This window comes from Ammospiza nelsoni, chromosome 11 (assembly GCF_027579445.1).
Source record: "Ammospiza nelsoni isolate bAmmNel1 chromosome 11, bAmmNel1.pri, whole genome shotgun sequence".
Taxonomy (NCBI): domain Eukaryota; kingdom Metazoa; phylum Chordata; class Aves; order Passeriformes; family Passerellidae; genus Ammospiza; species Ammospiza nelsoni.
In genome coordinates, this window is record NC_080643.1 from 5,337,114 (window position 1) to 5,355,248 (window position 18,135).

Sequence of the window (18,135 nt, forward strand, 5' to 3'; positions counted from 1 at the left end):
TCTGTGGCAGAATGGGGTGCTGATAACACAGGAGATAAGGCAGGTGCTGGTGCTATCAGCACCTGAGGAGCAGGAGCCTATCTGCTTCATATTTACAAAACCTACCCAGCACTCAATACTGTGTTTGCCTAATGATTAAATGGAATGCCTTTCTTTTAATCAGGATGTCAGCTTTAGCAGCATAATGGAAATAGTCAGGGGTGAAGATGGGATTCTGAGCCAGAAGGGGCATTTCATCACAACTTGTGAAATCCGTAACTTTGCTGTTTCCTCAGTGGGCCACTGTGGGATGCTGGGTTCCTTGCTCAAACACAATATATCCAAAATCAAAGCAAATGCTCAGGTCCTGTCATTTATTGTAGCCTGAAAGTTCACCCAAGTCTCAGACAAGGATTTTTTTTCCCCTTAAGATACATGTATTAATAATTTGTTCATGTCACATGGATGACATCTAACAGTTTATCCCAGTTATCATTAATAACTATTAATGACTGCTATTACAATGAAGCTGCATCAGCTCATAGCCTCACTTGCACTCATCTCATTTTTCATTTAATTAAGAAATTCAGAATGCTTCTCTTACAGGCAAGCTCTCTTACTTAAAAGGGCAGGGATCTGTGCATTTGACTGCTTTTTGAAATGTGGTAGATTACACTATTTAGCTACTCTTATTGAGGTGTGGAATATATTATGTGTTTCCTTAATCCTCAAATACAAGTTATTGTCACTCCCAGGGAAGCTCCAGCGTATGGAACTTTTAGATGCAAACAAATCCAAATTGAATGAAGTCATGTTTTTTTCAATGCTGAGGAGGTTTAACAAATTCATGTAGACACTAATGAGTATTAGTGGGCTTATGGAAGGTCATGGAAAATTAGACTGGCTTTTAAAGGCATTATTACAGATTTTCTCATTGTTACATGCTAAGCTCTCTACTATTAATACAGCTCGCTATTGCTTTTGGCCATTGGACGAGGTCTGAGCTTCAATGGCTTGGCTGTCTCTTCATACTCTGTTTCTTTGGTAACCATATATTTTCCCCAACTTTAAGGTTCTGGCAGGATTTAATTTCTAATTTTAACTGACTGGCTTCTTCCAGAAATTTGCCTTGTATCTATTCTGCAAACAAAATTGTCATGCAACATACAGTGTTTATTTACCTCATTTCTCATCAGTACTTGGTGGAAGGTTGTAAAAAACATCTGTAATGAGAAAAACATCAGTTTCCTGAGTTTGGGCCTGATGAAATACCAGTGGAGTCAGTTGTTATCAGTGTGGTAATCTGCATGTAGAATCAGCACACATACCATGTCTTTGATCCATCAAGGAAATCATCCTGTGTTTCAGCACAGTGCAATGAAAGGGTTGCCCAAGGGTGAGGAGCTGAGCTGTGGAGGACACGTTTCACCCACTGCAGCTTCTTGACATTAGAGGGCTCCATATTCCACAGAGTATGGCAAAAGCAAATCTCATTTTGAGGTCAATAGAGATGACATTGGAAAGAGAATTATCAGCTCCTCTTGGAGCTGAGGTTTGATGGTGCTGCAAATTCAGCTTTTGGAGCTTCCTAAGTCAAAAGCACCAGCTGAAAATTTCTGGGTTATATTTTGGAAGAAGTGATGAACTAGAACATCTTTTCTGTCTCCTCTTGCTGCCAGCAATGAGAAGTGGAGCTGCCATGGCCCATGTCCAGTGGCTGTGGTGGCTCCAGGCAGAGGCTGCACAGGTGCAGCTGCAGGCAGGTGCCACTCCCATGGCACACAGTAGGGAGGGCACAACAGGCAGCAGGTCCTGCTCCCTGTCCTGCAGAAATCATCAGTTTCCTTCTCTTGTCCTGCTGAGGAAAATGGATGGTGCCATGGCCATCACAGGATGTCCCAGAGCAGAGTTTGGTGGCCCTTCAGGAAGCTGCTATCCTTGTCTAGAGCTGGGCACAGCTCTGAATAAGCACTGGCAGAAAATCTGCATTGTGAGTGTAAGAGCTCTTCCTTGACATGGATGAGGTAGAAAGGTAATCATTGTGGAACAGGAACAAATATTTGACTGCCATCATCTCATCTTTATGACTCACCATATTAACAGAATAATACTTTTAAAGTATTTTAAATGGCCAGACTCCAGAAGGAGCTTTTACATATAATGACTTAGCCTTGAGAAAGTGCAACTTGTCTTTGTTGCACTTCAAAGAGTCTAATCCTAAAGATATCTTCCTAAGGAATAAATATGCTCATGGGCTGAACTAACCCTTTTCTAAGGAAGATGAAGGAGCTTCTCCAGGTAATAAAATTCCAAGCCTGCAAAGTAAACTAGTTTTTATTGAGGTAACCATGTAGAGAGGGGCTTCATCCAAGCCATGTGCCCACACTCACACTCAACCCCACCAGCCCTTCCTTCCTGACCACCAACATCCTGAACAAGAGGCTACTGCAGGGCCAAACAGGTTCTTTGACTTCTGGGAGACTACAAAAAATCAAAATTTTGGAGAGCATTATAACTCCCTTTGTCCTGTGCTCATACATAATTTTCAACAACTAATGACTGATACATTGGTGTAGCTTCCTGGTAAATATTGAAAGAGAGTTGGATTATTTTGGTAGGGAGGGCCAGATTGTAATGTTACAAACACTTTGATTTCCTAAATTAAGCAGAGCTGGCCAAAGAAAATATCATTCTGTTAATTTTTGGCTTTGTCCTGACACATGGACCATGTTTTACTCAAATGCTGCAGGCATAATTTGGTCACATATTTCTGAAAAATGTCTGTACAAATAATCATTTTAATAGCCTACAACAAAGACAGCAGAGACAGGGAGAAAAGCACTGTACAGGCACCAGTAAAGCATTGAAAATCTAAGTGTCTTTTTCAAAGTTACAGAGCTGGACACTCCAACTTCAGCACTTGCAAATTGTGCATGCCCAAGATAGCAGGAAAATTCCCACTGTGAGAGGCAGCGTCTGCTTTTGAAGCAAATGTGTGAAATTTACACCAGCTGAAGATCCGGTACTTGTTGTTGAATTTATTGAACTCCAACCAAATCCCACTGTAACCAATGGGGGAAAAAAAAGAAAGGAATAAGGAAAAAGAAGCTCCTTCCCTTCAGCACCTCCCAGCCCAGGCTGGCTGTGTGAGGAACCCTCTGGGCCCTGTGCATGGATGTCAGCAGCTCTCAAAGCATGACCAGCTGATTATTCAAGGATACTGACTCATTCTTGGTTTACTGAAAAATCCCAGGAGTAATATAAGTGGCATAGATTTGGTCACAAAACTGCTGTGAAAAGCTTACAGATTTATATATCTGAAACTAAGTACCCTCTGAAAAATTTGGGGGTGAGAGGGTGTAAATTGTCTCTTTCACATCTGTGTCTGCAGGGTATTGAGGCTGGTACCCAAATCACAGATCAATAATATTCTGGCAAGATGATTTCTCATTGTGCTTCATTTTGAGATAAATTCATGTAACATGGAGAGGCAGCTGCAGGAGGAGAACAAATAAAACCTCAGTCTTTCCTTATGGCTGTTGAATTTTTTTCAGAATTTCTAATTTTGTGTCTGCATTTGATGGGTCACTGATTTAAATAAATTAAAGACATAAATCACATAAAAACTGTAAGTGAGGGACTACTTTTTCTCTTAATGTTTATAAAGTATATTTATTTCACAGTGGTTTATGGCCTCAGCTGTTGTTATACTAAAATAGTTTCTTCCTTGGGATTTCTCACTGCCTGGTTCCCAGATCCAAAGGCTCCCCATTTCCATAGGTTAGGGGATCCTTGTTAGCTGGAATCTGGGTGACTCTCCTGCCCAAATTCCACCAAACGCCCTGAAGCACCTCCACCTGACAGGAAATACCCTTCCTGTGGAATTCCAGGCATCCCAGAGGCTGCAGACCCCCATGCATCTGATTTTGGCAGCCAGTCTCATCACTGGCTTTCTGAGAGCACAGCTGGGACTGAGCCCAAAGAGGTGCAGCATGAGGGATGCTTGGTGCCATGGCAAACACTGGGATAAACGTCTGGGATAAACACAGCCAAAGCTCGCAGGGGCCCTCAGGGGCTGCACAAGTGAGTTCCCCCAATGCTCTCCAAGAAGTCAGTGAGGAACCTGAGGTACCTGGAGCAGAGTGATGGGGAGAGCTGACTGCACAGATCTGAGCTGCAGGGATGGTCCAGATCTCCTGCACAGCCCCAGCTCAGCCAAGTGAGGAGTGTCAGACTGGGTGGAAAATGCTCAGAATGAAATATTCTAAAAATGCAGATGTGACTCGAGCTTGCCACGCAGCCCAGCGGAGAGAGCAAACTGTCAATGCCACATCTGCTCACATTTCTCCGTTTATTGCATTTGAAACAAAATTTTGACAACGATAGAACAGAAGGAGCAGTTGTGTGTTTGTATTAAAACATCATTTGGATAAGCAGAACCAGTGACTGGTGTAAAGGAACATCTGTGATATTATCCTGCTATTTTTGTCTGAGTCCTGTCACTGGGAAAGGCAAAAAAAAAAGGAAAAAAAGTGAAATTGTCACATGTGATGTTTCAAATTTAGCATTGTGAAAGACACATTCCTTTTGATTTCCACTGCAATTCCCATAGAGTTAAGATAAAGACAACTATCTTTTCTATGGAATCAAATAAACACTCTAGTGTTTTGGTTTGACTATGAATCATGCTTCTAAAACATTTTTGGTGTTTAATTTTTAATCCCAAATTGATAAATTCCAGCTCACACAATAATGTTAACTTTAAGATCCAAGCCTCCCTGAGCCCTTAATCTGGATTTCCCTTGTTACTACTAATGGAGTTTATTTTGTCTATGAGAAAAGTAATTAACTATAGCAGAAAACAAGGCTGAGATGAAACAGACAAAAGGAAAGATACGATTTTTATAGATAAAACATGTTAGCCTTTTGTTAGACAATAACAAAGCCACTTTGGTTATTAGTCTCCACTATAGAAACACTGAGGAAATTTATTCCAGCCACAGAAAAAGCACTTCCACTGCTTTATAAAATCAAATGTTTTCTTCATGTGTGCTGGGAGGGTGGAGGGGCAACCACTTAAAAGCATTTGTAGAACTTTCAGCTCATTGCAGTTTATGTCAGGCAAGAAAGTGATAAAAGATGTTGATTTTATTAATAATTTATATCAATCAGTATTTATAGCCTGCTTGGTGTGTGGCAAATGGATGGTCCACAGTAATAAAGAACTCATTAAAATACCCAGCATTCTGATTGTTTAAATGTGCAGAAGTTCACAACTACATGCACACCATGAAACCCCTGTGAAGGAATATATGTGAATTTCATGGGTATCTCTTCATCCTGGGTAGAACACCCATTTTATCACTTCCTTCCCTTTTTTGGGGCACACTGGCTGCTGTGCTATTCCTGCTCCCACAGGGAATTTGCCCCTGGGAATGATGATCCCCGAGGAGCAGTGGGAAGCTGAGCAGAGAGTGATGCAAAATGCTTCAACTTGAGCCCCCCAGTTCACTGTCTAGATGTTACTTCAGATTTCTTTTAAAATTCTTTTAAAATTTGTGATGATTTCAAAAAAATAATTGATGTTAATTAGGTGGCAGCAATGCGTTTACACTTTTGTTCTTAGTCCAATATTTCAATTCTTATCCCAATAATATTCCTTAGTAGGAATTTCTGTGGTGAACTGAAGAAAAAAGTTCTGAGATACAGACTCAGTCTTGCCCTCCAGCATAACTCACCTCTGCTCTGTCCCAATGGCTGCTTATCTGTAACACATTGCAAACATTTCTGTCAAAAGCTTTGAGTGGAGCTTTTTCAGTGCTTTCTTTGGTATTTTTGTAATATTGAATCGTTGTCATGGGGCTGGGAGCTCGGGCCAGAATCTAGTTCAGTCCCCAACTTCCCCTGGAAAATCATTCAGGCCACTTACTTTGTTAGATGTTTTCTTAGCTGACAGTGATTTATGAAGATAATGTTTCCTACATGATAAAACTCTGAAAAGATCAGATATTGAAGTGATGTTAAAGTTACCTAAAGTGTAAGCTGAAACAATTAATTTAAGGCCTAATGCTCACATTGATCAAATTTTTACTACTGCCTGTATTAAAAAGCTCCTTGATTTTGTGTATTGGTGATTATTATTAAAAGACTGACTTTAAAAAAACCTCCTCTGCACACATTAGATCAATAACCTGTCCAAGAAGCAAGGAGCTGTGGAAATGAGTTGTAGAGAGAACTGTGAAGATAAATTATATGGAATAATTAAATAAAAACCCACTGTGTGTGATTGACAGGGAGAAGATATTTTTTTATCTAGTCAACATTTTGCTGCATTTTTTTATTTTTAAAAGATGGGGGAAAATTCAAATTAGGCCTTTACATTACTGTGGGTTTGGTACCTTTCTTAATTAAATATAATCTCAAGGGAAGGGCTTGTTTATGATTCTATAATTCACGCAGGACTGCTCAGAGAAGAGCAGAAAAAAAACCTCAGCAAAATGTGAGGAAGGCACCAGCACATTGCACTCTGCTGGTGCAAAGGGAGCAGGAGAGAGGGGCCAGGGGTTTCTGAGGAAGCTGTTTATAATGGCAGGGGCTGGAGAAGGAGAGGAGTGGGCCAAAGGCTGGAGCCAGATCCTCTGAGCAGCCACAGGTCTGGTCCCACCACCCAGCCAGACCTGGGCTGTGCCTCTCAATAACCCAACATGACAACTCCTCAAGTCACTGATGGATGGGAAATGGAACAAATTCACGTTTTCAATCATCAGATTTATCCTGTCCATTAGAAAGTCCAGCCTTCTGCTGTCTGTGCCTTTTAGAAGTGACTCCAGAATGTTAAAGAAATAGGTTTTCAAGGGTAGGTTGGCATGGCTGTAATTGTGTTGTTTTGTTACTTAATGGACTAGAACTGAGGCCACACTGCATATCTCCAGTTTACTTTTCTGACACAGCAATTGATAATGTAAGTTAACATGGTATATGCCTTTTATTCATTTATGGGAAGCCAAAAGTGATGAAATCACACAGTCTGGGTTTCATAGGCACAACAGTCATATTTATTTAGTGTGCGCTATTTACAGTGGATTTTTAAAAGCTGCAATCCACATGAGTGCCATCATATTAGGATACAAGAAATTGTTCAGATTGTTTCCTATTTCCAGCTTCTGTACTGGGAATAAACTGCTGTGTTAAAGATGTGTAGTGTGAATAATGTGTGTGGTCATTCATATCTCCAATTATATTTATTGTATAAATGAATTTATTATGGAGCAGTGGAAAATGCCACAATTTGACATATTCTGTATTTAAATATGCATGCTTTGTATCTAGCAGAGATTTATAGACAATATGTTTGTACAAGTGTATCTAATAGGTTGGGGGGGTTTATTAATCTTGGAATTACTGTGATAGTAAATGCATTATTCCTTTAGCCCTTCTGTTGTTTAATAGAAATGACAAGTAGTTCAGACATTTGGAGATGAATGAAGCACCACCAAGAGCAGTTCCCTTGGAAAAAAACTCAATAAACATCTAAAGTTGTAAATCTGACCACTTTTCTTGGCAAAACAACATTGAAGAACTGTTACAGAATTATAAAATGTTGTAAAGTGGCCTTTTTAGGATTGAACAAGAATTTTGCACTGTTCTGTTAGGGAATGATGGCCGATCACAAAGTAGGTTCTCCTTTGGACTTTCCAACTGAATTACCTGAAACACTGGCTACTCCTACCACTAACCATTAATTTTATGCTAAGTCACATCACATTTTACCTGGAGCCTGATGAATCCAGTGCAGTGGGTTGGCCTGGGCTGATGTCTCCTCCTCTCCTTCTCCCCTTTCTTCACTGACCTTGGTGTCTGCAGAGCTCTTTCTCTCCCATTTTCTCCCTCCAGCTGCAGTTTCCATTGCACAGATCTATTTCTCCTTCTCTTAAATACATTATCCCAGAGGCTCTGTCACTGTTAGGCTCAGTTTGGCTGCTGTTGGCTCCATCAGAGATGGCAGAAGCCTCTGGCAGTGCCCCACTCCCAAAATCTGGCTACACAAACCCAACACACCCAGTAAGAACTGGCTGCACTGGTGCAAACTCCTGCATTCAACAGGGCAGAGATTTGGGATTACTCCCAGGAGATGAAGCCAACTAGGAAGGTTCTGTAGGCTTCTGTGAGACTTCTGTTAGGGGGTTTATTATTTCCAGATCAGGTGCACTACACTTGCTCCTAATACACTCTTCCATCAATGCCCAGCCTGCTAAAGCCTAATGGGAGTGACTGATCTACAATTTGCATTCTCTTTTCAGTCCATCAGCAGAACATTAAAACCATTGAGGCAGAAGCCATTAGAACAGCACTCATGTATGAAACAATGCACAGGTCTGCTTGTTCCCATTTTTATGCACTGCTATAGGACTATAAATATTCATTGTAATGTAACTGAAAATTATTGAAGTGAGAAAAAAGAGAAACAGGGAAGCCATTTGCTTCAATTCATAAACAGCATCTGTTGGGAAGTTATTCATAGATTGCTTCAGGGCCTGCTGAGCAGCAAGCCCATGGAAAAGGATGCCATCGCAAGCAAATTGGCCAAAACTGCAATGGAGATGCTATTAAACATGATTCACTGACAGCCAGGGAGCATGATCAGGCACTGGGTTGTTTTATGTCTCTTTTATCACTGGGACACAGAAGTAGCCTCCAGCCAAAGGCTCACACAGTTCAAATTAGAAGAGCAACCTTCTAAGTCTATTAAGGCCTAACTAGTGGCAAGAGAAAGTTGCATGGAGTGATATTATAGCGAATTCAGTTGTTTGTTTGTCCCTTCCTGAGGCAGATGGAAAATCCCCTTGTGAATCAGGGTGGCTACAACTTTTCCTACTGGGTATTTTTGGTCAAAAGGTGTTTGAATATCTTCTAGTAAAAAGATGAAATCGCAGCCTAATGGATAAGTGAAAAGCAATTAATAACTCAATAAACATCCTTTAGCCTCTCATTAAATTTCAAAATACAATTTGGCAGAAAAGTGACATAATGCCAAAGAAAAGTGCATCTGTGCAAGTCCACAGAAGAGAGCACCTCCATTCTCAAGTACAGTTTATTACTGAGAATAAAATATTCAGCTGCCAAATTTTGTTTGCTGATTTACAACTGTCCAGCAGTTCTGAATTCAGTTCAAATGGTGCTGAGTTTCCAGGTAATGATCTGGCCCAAATTTTTCCCCCACCCGTGGGAAAAAAATCAGATATCATGGGGAACTTTAAAAATACACTTGCAATCAATACATGGACAAATAATTTTCCCAGCCTCGTTCATCCTCTTGTTGCAAATTATTTATACTTTTAATTAACTCCAGCAATTCACTGGCTGTAAGTAACTGGTGGTGCATCCCTTTCATAGCAGGGAGGCTGCACAGGCCCACAGCTCACAAGGGGAAGAGATTTCTGACAAATCTGCTCCATTTTCCTCAGCCGCAACTCAGACTAACAGCAAGAGATAAGGAGCCCTTTGAATGAACTTTTTTGGCTACTTTTAAATATCCCCATGAGCTGTTTTCAATTTTCACAAAAATCTGGGGAAAGATGGGTTCTTAATCTGCCTGACCTACACAAAGGTGTGTGACCTTCAAGTGACTGATAAACTTTAAATCAAGCACATGGAAATGCCTGATTCTGCAGGCAAACAATGATATTTTCTCCTAAGAAAAACATTAATCATTTGTCATTTGGTTTTTACATTTTGTTGTGGAAATAGCTGCCTGTGACTCAAGTGAGTGAAGGCTCTTCACACTTAAAAATATATTTGACTTTTTTTGGATATTTTGAGCAAATGTATTTCCAAAAATTAGGACTGTTTCATGCTAGAGGGAAAAAAGATAATTTATTCATCAAGTACCCTGGAATGTGATAACTAGCGGGCACCAGTTACATCTATTCAGTAAACTCCTTCTCAGGAAAGTTAACTTAGCCTTAAATTATTCATTTAGAGGTTGATACAGTCTCCAGGAACAGTAGGAGATGTGGTGGGTGTGTTACATTTAAGGGGTAACAAATGCTCAAGCACAGAGAAACCTCTACTCAACCTTTAAATTGAAGAGAAAGAAACATTTTAAGAAGCTTTATCCAAATTTTCTTTATATTTTCTTTTGCCACGATATGCCCTTTTCCTGGTCATTTTTGTGAAAATGTTTGCTAGAATAATTGAGGTTTTGTTAATAAGAGATGCTACAGAGAAAATATAAATATCTGTTTTATATGTGCAGCTTCAGCATTGTCCTGTTCAAGATGAAGAACTACAACACATGATTGATGACACATAATTAAATACCACACCTTGAAAGCTCAAATCAGGCAAAACTCTTTCAATGTCTGTGATATCATCACATCCTGCTAAGGCCAAATGAGAAAATCAATGTTTGACAAGTAAAACCAGATCATAACTTCATAGATTAATTATCTGCTGTATATAACTCCCTTGCCCTTTCATCTCTCCACACCCAGATTGTGTAATTCAGTTAATTCCATGGACACCCTGATTTGACATGTGAGGATGTGGTCTGGCATCTCCATCTGGAATGTAAATGTGGATTTTCCAGCTCAGGGGCATCGAGTAATTCCTGTTACTATCTATTCTTTGTTAAGTCAAGTCACAAAATTAAGAGCTCAAGTTCTTTCAGGTTTAGGTGCCACATTCTCCAAGGAATTTTGGGCTGGATTTTGCTTGTCCTGTGACATGTCCAGCACAAACCAGAAATTTGAACACAACACTTGTACAGCTCTCTGCTCATAACCTCCCTGCCCTCCAAGTGAAGCTTCAGGGATAGCTCAACTGGAACTGGCATCAATTTAGACAAATTAAAATAATTTTAAACATGATCCAAAAACCCCATGTTTGTTTATGGAGGAAGATAATTAATTTTCAAAAAATGCTACTGCATATATTAGAGCCACCAGGAGCAGCTCTAATTTCTGCTGAGACCATTTATGGAGATTTCCATTCCTTTATTTATTCCTTTATTAAATAAGGGAGATGCCATAGCAACCCCTGTCACACACTTCCATTCATGTATTGATTCAGCATTATTCAATCTGTATGTAGTTTCATTATTCATTATTCAATTTAATGTAGGTTTTAATGTGTCCATTGTCTCACATTATGCTGTAGACTCTCAAAATCAAACCCATTCATTGAAATCCTGCTGCAGTTTGGGTTTCTGAATAACTTGGGACAGAAAAACAACCACCCTTTAGAGCTGGCTTGGGTCTCTAAGTCTTTATCTATGAAGACTTTTCCCAAATATTTTCCACTCAACTCCCATTTTGGATCATTTCCACCTAAATACCAACTGGTCCAAAGCCCGGTCATTCATCTGAATTAAGCAAATTTATAGTGAAGTCAAATCAATCACTTTGGGACAGTGTTGCTCTGGCACATTTCCAGCAAAATCCTGTGCTTTTCATAGCACACTCATCTTCTCAGCACAAATTGTTTTATCAAAGTAATGCTTCTCAGTATAATTTCATTTTTTTCATAGTAAATGTTTCCAGCCATTCACCAAAATGGGGTTAGTCCCTTTGGTTATACAGATTGTACCCTAAAACCATAAAACATGGATCATCACAGCTTTCCTATGAAGGCCAGAAGTGGCTAAGGAGATGACAATAATTTTGCTCCTGAATATCAGAAAGATCCTCTGATCCACACAGTTCCACAACATCACTCGTGGCACCAGAACCAAGTGTGGTTAAAACACAGGAGCAGTTCAGAACCTGAAGTCCCCCACCTAATCATGTGTAGCTGCTCTTAGGCTGTCGTACATCTTTCTGCTCCTTCCTGAGCTCTCCTGCAACCTCTCCTCCTGGAATTCAGCCATACCAGAGGTTTATTCCTGTAAGCCCTGCCTTTCCTCTGTGAAGATGGGACCTTGCTCCTCATGCTTGCCAAGCCATTCCAGATGCTCCATGACCACGTTAGCCAGGCTCCAAACGTGCCCTAGGAAAAGCAGAGTAAATTATTTCATACTTGGATGTGCATTAGAGTGATCCGGGAGTTAGAGCAGCTGAGACTGTGGGCACAGCAGCCTCTCAGATAGACAGACTTGAAAGGGTCACAATCATCCAGTGCTGAGACACTCTGGGAAGTTTTCCTTTGAGTTCTTCCCTCCCCTAGGAGCTCACTCTTTTTGCCTGTTAAGGCTTTGATGCAAAAGAGAAGAGCTGTTCACCGTCCATGTGACAGAAAGTTGGATAACCCCCTTTTAATGGAATATGGCATGTCCATCTGCTGAGGCCAGGGCACATCACACTTCTGTTTGCTGGGAGCAGAGCTGCTCTGAGCTGCCATCAACACCAGCAGCTCCCTCCCTGAAGAACAAGGGATGGCTCTGCTAGGAAGGGAGCAGGGAGTTGTCACCCTGCTTTTCTAAGTTCTTCTAAACCTTTTGATGTTTTCATTTTTGTAATGGAGTTTCTCACACACTTTTATGTAAATAATGATTAGTTTTGCATTCTTTTCTGGGAGAAATTTGATGGACTGTTGGTTTGACCAGTGTTATTAGAGAAGTGGCAATTTCATCCTCCAATCCAGAGTCACTTTTAGAATTCTATATATATTGAGGTTGAGAAATAAACTTCACTTCTTTTTTACCTTAGAAGTTTCAGAGTGCGTGTCGTTCATCTTGTGTCCTATTACAACAAGGGGTGAGCTCAAATCAGGGTCCTGAGCCACACCAGGAGGAATCTTACCAGCACACAGATTTGATGGGGTGTCAGCAGCACTCACAGAGAGCCCACATAGATACCCACTCACTACACATGTAGGGAATAGAAGACAAGGGAATGAAAGGAAAAGAAACAATTCCCTTATAAAAGCTTTGTTTACATCAAACATTGTTAACAAGCCTGACCCAAACTCTTCTCCCCAAACAAGCTGGGAGTAACAGCAATGACCATATTGGTTTGGTGTTCTGGTCATGCTCTGAATCTTAACAGATCTGAATATTAAAATCCCAGATCTGTGTCTGCATTGCGAGGTGCCTCAGCAGGCAGCTGTATCCTTACTTTTAATGAAGACTCAAAACTCCTAAAGGTTACTTTCCTTAATATTCATTATCCTTCCAGGATGGAGACTTGAAAGGCACAGGACCAGGCAGTGATTAATTATTATGAAAAACCTACTGGGACAACACCTAAATTTAAGTAATTTCATTAGTTTCCTCCTTTGGGAGTAAATCTTTCTTATGTGTTATGTCAGCTGAAGAAAACTATGGAACCAGAAGTTTCCCTACCAAAAATAATTTACCAGCTATAAAGGATATTCGTATTAATAATTTTACTCATCTAATTGTATTTCTAGTCCAAAAGATTACATAACTAGGAACAAAAATGAGAGTTTCATATAGACTGAAATACTGTTCACTCTCCAAAAAATGCAATCAATATCTTTGGGGTAGTTCAGAGAGTGAAAATATAATCATAAAATACAGGAACAGAATGTGTTAGCAGGAACTGAAAAAAAACCAGAACAAATGACATGGCTTCAGCATGTAACCCAGGAAACAAAAATACCTCATTCAGCTGGCATTTTTCAAAGTGATATATGTCAATACTGTTGTTCCCTTGTAGGTTAACTAAATCTATCAAAAATGAATACAGTCTAAGACTGGGTAGAACAGTCTCTCTTTACAGCTTGCTTTCTTGACAAAGTTCCATTTCTATTACAGGAGGCCAGCAGTTAAAGAGAGTCACATATCTCTAGCTTGCTATTGTCTGCCTGCCTTTGATTTTTATAAATTTTTACCATGGTTTAATCAGAGCTTTCAACACTGAAAACATGCATTCCCTTTTGTTAACACTTTAAAATTTGAAAACTTAGCAGCAGGAGGTTAAATCAAAAATCCCTTGCCCTTATTATCTCATTCAGTGGAGGAAAAAAGTAACAATAAAAAGCCTTTTGTCAGAGAAAGCAAGAGTTTTAGGCACCACAAACAGCACCAGCACAGGGGATTTTTAAACAATGAGATGACAATTGCTGATCCTGAAAGGGGAAAAACGGCACAAGTCTGAAGAAAAGGGATGCAACTGCTTCTTCTTTTTTGCTTGCAAAGAGAATGTGGAGCATCAGGAAGCTTTGTAGCACTATACATAAACATGAAGCACAACATCTTATGGCTTTCTGTGATTATGGATATGCATAAAGCTGGACATGTGCACACAGGACAGGGGTGGAGGGTGTGCCAAGGCTCATGGATGTCAATGTTTCCAGCCCTGCAGGTGCAAATCTCTGGGTCTGCAGGGAGGTTGTTTTTGCAGTCTGACACCTCTTGATGCAGTCTGTTGGTGTGACAGGCCAGGGTGAGCACGCTGTACATTAACTGTGCTTCTGTCCTGCAGCTCCATGAGCTAAGGGACACGAGGAGATTTCCAAAGTTACATAACAGTCACAATACAATGTACTCAAGAGAGCACTGTGCCTATCTTAACAAATTTCCTCTTCCACTTTGTACCACTCAAGGATACTCAGCTTTTTCACGGAGGGATAAACCACCTCAAGTCTTCCTGGACTATTCCCCTTTTTGATGTGCCAATTCACATTCATCCCTTTGTCTTCCAAGAACATTGAGTGCAATCTGTGGGTCCAGTGAGTTTCTGAAGTAACTTAAAAAAAAAAAAAAACCACCAAAAAACCGTAGAGGGAAGGTTATGAAGGCCATGCAGCATTAGCCTTTACAGCTGGCAGGAGTTGCAGCTGCCCAGCTCTGTGGCACCCCCAAACCCTCTGCTGGCTCCAACACCCAGCAAGGGCTGGCTAAGGCTCCAGGCAAAAAGCCACCACGAAGCTTTGTGCTGTCATGTCACAAATCCAAGGCTTGTTAGTTTAATGCTGCCTTTGGTGTGTCTCCACTCCATAACACTCACAGCAGCAACTGCAGTGCTGGCTTACCCGGGGAGAGGCCAACAGATGTGGTGAGCTGTGCTCACAGCTAGAAGTGCAAAGTGTTTGATCAGCTGTGTGTAGATAATTAGTTCTATAATTTAAAAAGTTTCTGTTATTCCTTAACAGCCAGGCTAAGCTGCAGCCACAGAAATGCTGCTCTAAATACCAACTGTCAGAAGAAATTTCCATTCCCCAGAACTTTATTTGTAATTCAAGGAAGAATTGAGAGCAAAAGAAATTTATAAGAATGCTCACATGACTCATAGGCCAACCTTATATTATTTCTGTAAGTTTTAATTAAAAAAAAAAAAAAAAAAGGTTGGTTCCCAAATATTATTCAAATAATTTAAGAAGTAAAGTGACAGATATTAAGTGAGGTGATCTTCCAAAACAAATATCTACATCTTTCTGTTGGAAAATTATTTAGACCACAACAGCTCTGAACTTTGATAGCAGCAAGCATGTAAAAGCCACATTGCTTGATCACACTTGCCTTAATTTTGCATAGCACGATGAATTTTAATATTAATTATAGCCAGCTTTGTTCACTGGCCAGCTATGGGTGGATTACTGTTACTTTGTTGTGTTTTTCTAGCTGAAATCAGTGAATATCCAGAGGATAACTTGCTCTCAGCTCCCTCACACCATCTCAGAGAGAATTCTATGTATGAGAACAAAAGAGTACCCATTACAACTCAAACTGTGGTTCCAGCTGGCAAAGAACCTGTAAGAACATCACATTTTCCTGTGCCCTATGTCCTTTTCAGACAACACTCACCTTGTCGTGCTGAGTATTATGACAGAAATTATTTGATTCTTCTCAGCTCCTGAGAGCCAAGTCAGAGGTGAGAGGGCAATGTAAGTTGCCTCCTTTGTATCAGCATCATAAAAGCTGGTAAATAAGTTTTAGTCTTGGGCAGGTGCATTAAAATCTGAAAGTATTGAGCTATGGATTAGGCCCTAATTTGGCATTGAATCTTCATCTTTATTGTCAATGCCTGTGATAGAAAATATGCCTTTTGACTTCCAGAGTACAGGCTGGAATTTGGAAAAGGAACAGAACATATTTTTAATAATGGACTTAAAAGGTTTTATAGTGGGTCCTTGAGTGACAAACACAAAACTTTATAAATATCATATTTATGGCCATTCACTGGAGCGGAGCATCAATGTTGAAAACTTACATTTCTGATATTGTACATTTCTGAGCCCTTCATAGATTTGCTGTACAAAAGCCTGAAAATGTTTGAATAAGGCCTCTGATATTTCTCTACATCCTATTGGTGATGTTACTACCATCTTCTTTTTTATTTCTCCAGAGCTTTTAAATTAAAGTATGCATTTCTTTGGGGAATATATGAAAAAAATATTAAAGCACTGCCTGCCAAGTGTAGTGTATCTAATCAACATTTACCCATTGTACTGGTTCTCAATACCCACAGTCACATAAGGACTTTTTTTATTTTCAATGCATGAAACTGCACCTTTGCCTGGCTTTATAAAAGACACCGTTTTGAATTTCTTCTGAATTGCAGCACTTAGTGTCCAGCAGAAAACCTGGTGCTATGAACCCACTAGTTCTGTGCATTTATGTCAAGAGAACTTTAAAAGATGTCATTTAATCAAGTCATTTGTGCAAAGGAGAATGGTGTTTTCTGAGACAACAGCAAGCAAGTGCTATAGAGCAGAGTTCATGGAAATGGCCACGAAGGGCTCTGGGGTTATCTCTCACAGGCTTTCCCTCTCCATTATTTTATGGGTGTACCTGGGCATTTGCAGATCCATGACTGACCTGAGTCATGTAAAATGATGATCAGGAGGTTTGCTCAAATATAAAGGGGTTAGACTTGATCAATCATCATCTCTGCTGCTCTGTCCTTCACTATTCTTCCTTCAGATAAAAGGCCAAGGGGACTTTGCTATAACCTGTTAATCACCTCTTTGATGGGAATGGAACTCCTGGCTAAAGGCAATCAGTAGGTTTGGGGCTGATTTAAGGTGTGAACACCAGACACCAATGTAGTAGTGCTCTCCTTCAGTTCTGGAGAGAGGGGTGGCTGGGGATATGGAAAGACCTGGAGGCTCATGTAGAAATTAACTTGCAATTTAAAGGGGAGAAAGAAATGATGGGCTGATTTTCTCTCAAGGAGGGAAAGGATGCTCTGTGGAGCATGTGATTGCTTTGTGCTGCCAAGTAACCTGCAGATACCCTTCAGAAGCAGGGGATTAACAGTGCTGTTTGTTTTGTGTTTCTTGATAGATTACCTATGATAAGGACCTTGAGATTCAGATTTGGAAGGCTTACTTTAAAAAAGTTTTCTTTGTATATACAGTGTCCGACGTGTATAGAGCAAAAAATACATTCAACCTTGATACCCTTGTTTAATAATGTAGAATGTTCCTGTTAGTTTTGTATTGCTTTCTTAATTAAGACATCAGGTGTCTTTGTTACAGAAATATAATAAATGAACTCCTGCCTTCAAACTACACTCATACAGAGCAGCTTTTGCTGTAAGGGAGATGCATTGCAGTGGCTGCTGTGTCAGCAATGCTCCTTCATCACACTGTGCTGTGTCACTACAGAGAAGTATGACCAGAGAGTTCCTTCCCATCCTTCCACAAAGTACTATTAGTCTGTGAGGGAAAGGATATTCCAAAATAACCCAAGCAAAGTGATTTTCAAAGCAAATCCACACTATTTTTTTCCTGAATATGTAGGCAGACATATTAGCAATAGCAAATCCTTTCCTTACTACCACTGAACTGCACTGGCAGCTTTTTATTTACAACACTTGGAAGCAGGTGCCAGTCTTCAGCAACTGGTGTGCAGTTGCTCTTCTTTGCATCTGCAAAATGCATATGAAAGTTTAATAAACATATCAAATGACAGAGTTTTTAAGGCTTTAACCTTCTTGCCAACTAATGATAGTTCTCTTAGCTAATGTTCACGGGTGCTCAGAAGGACTATTGTTTTTAAATCATTAATGACACCCCAAGGCTACTGCAGCAGCCACCCTAGATATCAATATAAATGTTTTAAGGAACCTAAGCACAGTCAAGCTCTTTTAAAACCAAAAGATTGACTTCATTTGAACTTAAACATATGCTTAGAGCTATGCATACATTGAAGTGTTCTGCTGAGTGGCATTTTTCTTCAAAGAACAGCCCTGTTAACTTCAATAAGACAATTTATATGATCGTGTTCTTCCAGTCTTAAAGTATAAATTT